Genomic DNA, 9,173 nt, shown 5'->3' with positions numbered 1-9,173 from the left:
TTGTATTATAGTTGCAACAGAATAATTCTAAACTGTTTAAACGTTTAGGCGAGTGTTGCACGAGCTTGGCAATACATACATTGGTATTTTTCATGAGCAGAAATACGGATATTTAGAGGATTATATATTTAATTAGAAATTACTGATAGTTAATAATTTTGAAATATCTTTCTTAAATAGTTTTTGAATTGGTTGATTTGTTATTAAAGAATTAATCAATTACTCTGCAAATTTTGATCACAAACAATTTTTTTATAACTTCGTTATCACTAGTTATTTCTTAAATGAGCAGAAATTGGGACATTCACCTTACGTCATTTTCACGCTTCGTTTCGAAAACTATTATTCAAAGTTCTAGGTTCTGCGTAATTCGATCCCTACTCTTTCGTTTACATGGTGAGGACCCCTGAGAATTTTATTTTCTACGATTTTTCAATAAAAGCAAACTAATACCGGGGGACATTGGCATGTTTTTGGGCCATTTTTATATATAATATAAAAATTAACATTTTTGCATTTGCTTTAAGTATCCTATCATAATATTGCATCTTATGCGGATCTACTAGAAGTGTGAAATGCAAAGATTTTATCTTTTTTTTTCTTTAATACAGTTAATTAGCTCGGTTAGGAGATAAAATTGGCACATCATACCTATAAATAGCACTAACAGCCAAAGTTTTAACAATCTGAACTTACATTGACATTTTAATTTGTTTCTTTTTAAATTCTTCTTATTTTTTTAAGTTAAAATATTAAATTTGCTTTGGGCATATAATTATAAGTTTGTGATTGCACTACAAGTGCGGAAATGCATACCATTTTTGCCCTTTTACTTCTTTAATAGATGTTAAGTAACTGCCAATGTTCCCCCAGTTTACGGTAGCGCGACATTGAAGGGCAATTTGGTCAATGGAGTTCCCATAGAACCCAATTTCCTTTACCTTTTCAATTCTGTTCTACGAATTTTATGAATGAGGTTTAACATTTTTGCCCACTATGGTGCAATTTCTGAATATAAACGAACAACTAATTGTAGGTTTATCCGGCGGAGCGTAATTTCCTAGGACGTTCTGGCTTAAGGGGTTATACTTAGTCAGGAGGCCGAAAAGAGGCGAATGTTTGTGAATTTTTTTTTACAAAGCGGAAGCATGTATCTTTACAGATCTTTTTGCACTTAAAAGAGCAACATTCAAAGAACATTTAGTAATTTTTTTTTGTAGAAAAATATTTACTTTTATAATAAAAATACAACGACATCCAAGAAGCTTTTTTAGAAACGGTGAGCAAGATATCTCTAAAATTACTGCACCAATCTTTCTGAAATTTTATGGGCTTATTCTTTATGGGCTTATTCTAGAAAAACGCATTTAAAGTTTCTGGACAAAGGCGACGCAATAAGTTACCGCTTGACCTTTTTAGCTGCCAAATCAACAATTTTGCGAATTTTAATATAAACCAAACGCCATTTTATTCAGAAGAGATAGTACTTTTAGGAAATGCTATACAAAAATCGATTTTTCGACTGCCCCTTAAGTTTTCGACTATTTAGTTAAAACTATCTTATAGAATCCAATCTATCCAATCTATATGTACTTTTAAAAGAAGCTAATAGTTGTAAAAAAAATATACAGTAGATATTCCACAAAAAATTCCCGAAAATCGCGTTCTTTTTCGAAAGCTGACTAGGCATAACCCCTTAAATTAGCCTTCCGTGACATAATTTTCCGATAGTGACAAGCAACTGGTATGAACATCATGTCCTAGGATGTGAAATGCCTTTGTCTTTGTATGCAGAAGAGTTTATTTTGTCTGGATTCCCTAAGTAAAGATAGACAGCGGCCGGCGTCTTTCTTTTTACCGCTCCATTTTTAATATATTTAATGGAAGAAATACGGACACCCGATATGAAAGTGCGGCTAACTTCAGGCAGCTTTTCCACGAGCAGATCATGGACGCATGACGTTTTCCGGCGACGCGCAGTCGCTTATCATAGCTCTGGTATCGTCGTAATCGTGTATATGAGGTGAGCGGCCAATATGCATCCATCGAGCATCGTTCCATACGATTGGCTGGCTCGCGGTGTACTATTTCGAACGTGGCACCAATCCTACTTGATTGCACATGCAGTTTCTAGCGCGTACGCACTATAGCTGCCCGAGGTCTCGCTTAGAATTCGCGCGTGCCGCTTGCGACATCTAATAGCGCTTATACTGTACTAACGCTTATCTACAAGTTTCAATACAGATTTATAAGTCCCCGTAGCTTTATTGTTCGCGCTGCAAATGAGCCGCGCGTTCATCCAGGAAACTCTTTCGGTTAATGCTGCGCTTATTAAGGGCACTTCCCGATCAAAATATTAAAAAATATTTATTTGCATATTTCCATCTCACAGTACAGTTGTATCAGATATTATAAAAGAATAAACACGATTTATTATTATTATTATTATCATAAATATATAAAAATACATAATCCTCCCCGAACTTTTGAATTCTGACTCCTTGTTTCTTTGGATTCTGCCCCACTGTGGCAATGGACTTGGTCGCAGGTAGGAGTGTGCGGATCGTTCCGAGGCTCGGGTCCCTGGCCCTTAGAACGGGTCGGAATATTTCGGGTGGGGTCGGGCGGGGTCGCGATACTTTCGTAAGTTTCCGGCCCGTCCCGAGCCTGAAAAGTCGGCTACCCGCACACCCCTGGTCGCAGGCAAGGAGATTCAGCCTAGGCCCAGTCGCTGGGTCAAATCGCTGCGACCAATCGCGGGTAGGAGATCCTACCTTAACGGGGCTAAGACGTGTGCTATTGAACACTTCGGACGCTGAGCCGAACCGTGAAACGGCTCGACGCGTGGCTCACCGCTGGTGCTGATTTGGTGCCGGCGGTCGGAATTTAAACGGTAAGCCAAGGGGTTGAGGGGAGGTTCCTGTCTAAAAATCGATTTTTTTTTTAAATTCATTTTTTGAATGTTCAATCTTTTAGGAGTACGTGTTTAAAAGGATTTTTTTAAAATTCGTAAAATTCCCGAAGTTATAGGCATTTGAGTAGCGGAAACATGGGTACTACCCGGCTACTCGGCACTAACGTAAAATTTTAAATGCGTTTTTCTCGAAACAGTGTTTTCAAAATCGGTAGAACCTGTATCTCTAAAAGTTATTATCTGATTCGACTCAAACTTTTTTATTTTTAAGAATATACTTCTGGCTCGTGTATAGACCAGTCCAATTAAAAAAAAATGATAATTTATAATTTTTAAAGGCGTTGAAAGGACGAAAAATATAGGGAAAAAGTGATTTCAAACTTCAAGTGTTGTTATTTCCTAAAAAAATGTCATTTTTGTAATTTTCTCTGGTCTAGTCCACGAACGAGTTTCATGCCCTTTAATAATGTGGCATTGTTTTTTTATTTCGAACCAATGGGTTAGGTGCTACATGTTCCACCGATGTGGATGAATTTTTCTGACGTCTCGACTTTAACGACTCCCCAGTGTTGTCTGCAACGATTAATTATAAAACAAAAAATATATTCCTATAGTTTAAGACATCCTTAATACAATGCCAAAACTCCCATAAAATTATATCCGGTAGTTTTCCTTCAATTAATTCCTAAAGACCACCTATTTTTATGGGCTTAAGGGATGAAAGGAAGTATAATAAAATAAACGACAAGTAAATTTTACATAATGTTTATTATTTATAGTGTACTCAGAAATGTCGGGCCTCAACCAGTGGGCCTTCTCTTTCCTTTCATTTTTTTCTTCTTTTTGACATATTTGATCAGTAAACATCACAATGTTAATTTCCCTCTAGTCCGTACAGTTTCCTTTCATTTCTTCCCTCTATTAAAAGTGACGCACAAGCTGCTCGTAGTTTCTTCTCGCGACCCTCATTCGCACGTTTTGATTTCACCGTATTTCCGTCGCTTTAGTGGAGAATCCAGCCACGGGGGCGAAACCGAGCAAAATTCTCCTATCGCGATTCTCATAAAAGAAAAGGTGCCAACGTACAGGAAAATATCCACAGACCTGTTACGAGCAGATTGCACCTCGCAGAAAATAGACAATTCCGCGGTTCTTGGTTCCTCGTTCGCGATTCAACATGCCAGCATATTCGTATAACAAAACATCGAATATAACAACTGCATAGAGAAAAAAAAGAAGAAAACAAAACGACAAGGAAAATACCTATCTTATCTCGCCGACAAGCCGTTGAATTTCGTTTTTACGTGGCTGATGGCCAAGAATAATTATAATATAATATATAATATAGAATATGTATATATATATATGTGTGTGTGTGCATGTGGGTGTATGCGTGTGTGTGTATGTAACTGTGTATCGTTAGAACACAACTTAAGATTAGTAGTAACTTCACGTATTACAAAAGTATCATCGTCGAAATTCGAACTCGACTTTTTCCTCGACGATAATCAGAGAAGAACGCATCGTTATTTAACATCCTCTTTCTTGTGCCACGTCATTCCTGCCCTCGCTCTCTTTCCCGGCCGACATTCGAGGAGCTTCTAAAAGTGACGGGCATAAAAACAGGAGGGAAAGGATCGGGGAAGGCCGAGGGAAGCGGGGAAAAGGGGACTGACTTTCCTTCTCTCTCTCTCTCTCTTTTTTTTTTTTTTTTATTCGTATTGTAGTAACCAACCACCCCCACTGTACACGCTTCTGCTCGACTCTTCGTCCTCTCGCGGACATTGAAAAATTAGGATACGTACGTGTCACAGCTCGAAGAGTGAAAATCGAAGGGGATGCCAACTATGGGACGATATTCCCTTATATCGTCCCGTTACAACCTCGTCGCCTTCGTTTCAATCTTCCAGTCGACGAATTGAAAATTGACCGGCGACTCGGTCGTCGAACGCTCGAAATCACTTATATTTGGAACAGCCACGACCCTTCTCCTTTCCTTTCGTTTCTCTCCCTCCCTCCCTCCCTCCCCCCCCCCCCGCCAACACACACACGCACACGAAATTCTGGAAGAATCGTCGAACCACCGAGGTCGCTCCTGCGCCCGTTTACTCGCATATCAACATTCCCTCGCCTCCTGAACACAACGAGACCGGAACCGTACAAGTTTCGACGACCGACTCCGACGGCCCCACGCTAAGAAAAGACGGCGCGGAAGCGACGGTGGCGCGGCGGCGGCGATCTCTCGATAGCTCTCGATCACGTTTAGGAATCTCGACGGGGTGGATGTTCCGTTAGTTCGAAAAAACCTTGGTAAAAATATGGCGCCGCCGCCGCGCGCCACCGCGGCCCCACGCCTCTGGCCTTAATTAATTCTTCTCTCTCTCTTAGACTCCGAGAAACACTTCGTTCAGCCTTGGCGCGCCATACGAAATGACCGTTTACGTTTATCATATTTATCGTAATATATAATACATATATTATATTCTACATTACATTACTATGTTCGAAAAATAATATTACAATATATAGTGTATGTGTGTGTCGTTACGTGTATTATCATTTTTTTTCCTTGTTATTCCTCCTCTCCCTCCGCGATAGCGCCACACACCTCTCGCCTATCGCGGTCCTCTCGCTTTCTCCCCTATTTCTCTCTTCTCTCACTTTTTTTTTTTTGTTTCTTTTTCTTTTACGCGCGGAAGTACCTAAAAATTTACAATTAGTTTATAATCGATCGCGATGCTGCCGAGAGCGCGGGAGGGTGGGGGTTGTGGGGGGCAGGGGGGGGGGGGTGGACGCTTCGTAACCGATTTCCGGATTATAAAATTCCTCTGCAGGCTGTATAAAATTATTCTATTCACGCTGCTGGGAAACTCTCTTTCGCGTTAGAAAATTCGTCTCGCGCGCCAGTAAATTGCATGGAACGGGTAGAGCGGCCGAGGATCGGCAGGCGCCGCCTGGCGCCGAAATTCAGGGATTTCAGCCGCTGTAGCCGGTTCCAGCGCCACAGAATGCCCTATAAAGATTCGTCTTCAGCATGGAACGTGCCGCCTCTCTCGGCAGTACGCGCGTTATCAAATCCATTTGGTGTGTTCGCGTGTGGATGTAAAACCGCATTTCTCTCTTTCTCTCACTCTCGCTCGCTCTCTCTCCTTTCTAATTCGAATAACAACCATCCTTTTTCTCCTTTTTAAATTTGTTTTTACTAAATATATCACAAACTGCCGGTGGCTGGCGCGGCCCCCGAGTTCACGTCAAACGCGCCTGTCCATCAGCCTATACTCCCTACCTAACTTTACCTCTTACGAGTCGTTTCTCGGGGTAGAATAATAATAATAAAAAAAAAAGAAGGTTCGTTTCTTCGTTCTAAGGATAAACGGCGTGGCGTGAACTCTGGAGCAACCACCGAAAAAATATAACGTTAAGGGATTACATGTTAATAGTTACATCACTGTCGGTAGGACCCGAGGTGCCGCGGGGTTTTCAGCCGGTTCTAAGGGCTACCAAGTCCCCGCCGGTGGCTCTCAGCTGGGAACCCCTCGGCCTCGTCCCCGACTCATGGGGTTAGTTTATTACGTTGACGAGCATTTGCCATGCTGTCGCAGAAAATTCTCTTAACTCGTTTAAAGATTGCGAATACTTTTTAGAAATCCATGAGCTTAAAGTATCGTGTTGATCTTCGCGTTTTTTTTTTTTCGCTTCGTACATTTTCGCGTCGTTTCGGATAATCATCGCGGATGCTCAATAAGTGTCGGTTTGAAATTTAGAGTTCTCCCGCGTTTGGGTTGGTTTTTTTTTTATTTTCCGTTTAGAAAACTTGTAGTCAAGGGGGGCGACCGTGTTAGTTATGTCGGAAGGACATGTCAGGGGCTCAGGGGGTTAGGACAGAGGAGATCAAGCCATCGTCGAACTATACAAACACGAGGTACAGTGATTGAACACCGAATCATTCTTCTAGAGGCTATAGGCGTTCGATTATCTAACGTATTGCAAGAAAGGGCTACACTCAATCGTTCACTGGGCAATATATGCGTGACCCAGAGGAAACGGTGGTCGAATGACAGTGCTCTCGTGGCGGTTTCGAATCGGCGGCCCTGGTTGCGTCGTTGCCGAGTTAAAAAGTCCGGGTTGGAGGAATCCCTTTCAACCAAATATGAATTGATTCTGCTTTGAAGCAAATTTAGTGGCATTATACAGTGGAATCTCGTTCGAGGAACTTTTGTAGCTAGGAACCTATTCTTCTGATCTGAGAATGGGGTCGAACAGCTTGGAGAGGTAGATATCGTATTCAAAGAAATGAGTTAAGAATATTCAGCTGAACAAACAGCAACGTATTTCGATGAATACTTCACTAAATTCCATCAACATCTCCTGAAAGTGGGGCCCTTTTTTATTTACTTTTTAGGGCACAGAGCGACCCCACTTATTACAGTGGTGTTCGCGCACGATTGGTTACAGTGTAATGTTTTGTTTATTTCTCAGATTTCGAATTTTTCAAGCTTCTCTACATCTTCCAATTTTGACCCTTTGAAGTTTCTGTGTATTATTTAACTTTTTAAAAAATATCAAACCTGTATGGAAGTTGAAAGTAGAAATATCAAAAAATTGTAAAAAATATAAGAAAAAGTCTAATTTGAAATTACACTTGTTTTTAGGTCATCTTGTTAATTTTTCATAATGCAATTCATTTATGTTAACCGCATTTTCGTTAGTAATAGTTACGTTCCTCAAACTCTCCGACCCATTTTTCTGAGACCACCACGCTCATCTGCGTTTTTAAGACACGATAACGTCACCTTAGCAGCTAATCTGTCACGAATCTATAGCAATTTGTGCCACTGAACATTCTTGAGAAAACAAAGTTCGCGTGCTGTGCAACATACTTTTTAGCAAATTGACATAAAGATCCATTTTTTACAATCCCTTGCACGGTTTCTATACTACTTAGCTCTAAAATTATTAATTTCGACCAAAGACATTGCAAAAGTAATTCTTCACCTAGTATTCACTGGCAGCTCATTTGAGACCTAACATAATTTTCATTAATTACATTTGTTAAAGAATACAGCGATGTAACCGATGAGCTGTATACAAATTTCAGGATCTATCGCTGACCAACATGTTGCAGAATGTTGTCCACAATAGAAGTCATACGGTTCTGTTACTCTGACACAGCATTTCCCATACTATGCCCTGTTACATAATTCGCAAGCTGGGAAAACCATGGATTCTCTAAGCAAATTTCGCATTAGCAATATAATACAGTGTTGCATTACATGGAATTAGAAAAACAGAGGATTCTTGACACCATCTGAAAAGTTAGCCCAAGCGAAATATAATATTTTTAGACGTTACCTAACAGACATCAAAATAATCCATTCAATATACTTTCACCAAAACTTTTATACATTTAACAACAAGACTGTATTCGCAATACCCAGGAGAAAGTCTGGGAGATGCTGGTTCGCTGATCGAAATGCAATTCTACAGTGTAAATGTAGATGAATTCATAAACTTGAAGTCAGAAGTGCTAAATAGGTAAAGAACAAACGGGGGAGAAAGGAAGAATATATTTAACACGGCAACGACGAAACGGGGGGCCTCGAAATGAAACGGTGTCATCGAGCCAGCGATCAGCAATAGTGACGCAAGGTGTGAACATCCTAAGCTGCTTCGACTATCTCTAACAGTATAAACACGTGGCGAGAAATACACTACTATATCAGTAACATCCTATCGTTAGCGTGGCTTAGGCGTGCGCGTTTGTGGATAAACGACCGAAAACACTTAGTATATAAGTTTATACGCATATGTCTCTGTATGTCTGTAGGATATAAAGGATCTAGAAAGCGTTTCGCGGTAGGCGCAGAAGCTTACGATTAAGCGAGAAAAAATACCACGAGCGTTTCCCAAGATTCGCCGTGGTGAAGTATGAGAGTCTGATGAAAATTTTTATCAATTAAAAGTCCTCGTTCACGAGCTCTACTTCCTAATTAGTCTACACAACGTCGATTCTCTCTGGATAGAATCGTTCAACGGGATTACATCCATATTCTATCGGTCGCTAGAGCTGGGCGTTGGTACTTTGTCGAGTTTCTTGGACGAACAAGGGCGTTATTCAACCGTAACGAAGATTTCATAGGGACTGATGCCAAGGGAGGGGGTGGATCTCTATGTTCAGTTTCGTTCTTCGAAGCATCGAAATTCCTCAACGGACGTCCATTCTGTAATTTACCGTATGCATCGCGTTGAAAAACGGCAT

Source organism: Andrena cerasifolii, chromosome 5, assembly GCF_050908995.1.
Source record: "Andrena cerasifolii isolate SP2316 chromosome 5, iyAndCera1_principal, whole genome shotgun sequence".
Classification (NCBI taxonomy): domain Eukaryota; kingdom Metazoa; phylum Arthropoda; class Insecta; order Hymenoptera; family Andrenidae; genus Andrena; species Andrena cerasifolii.
Note: the sequence above shows the minus strand (reverse complement) of the source record.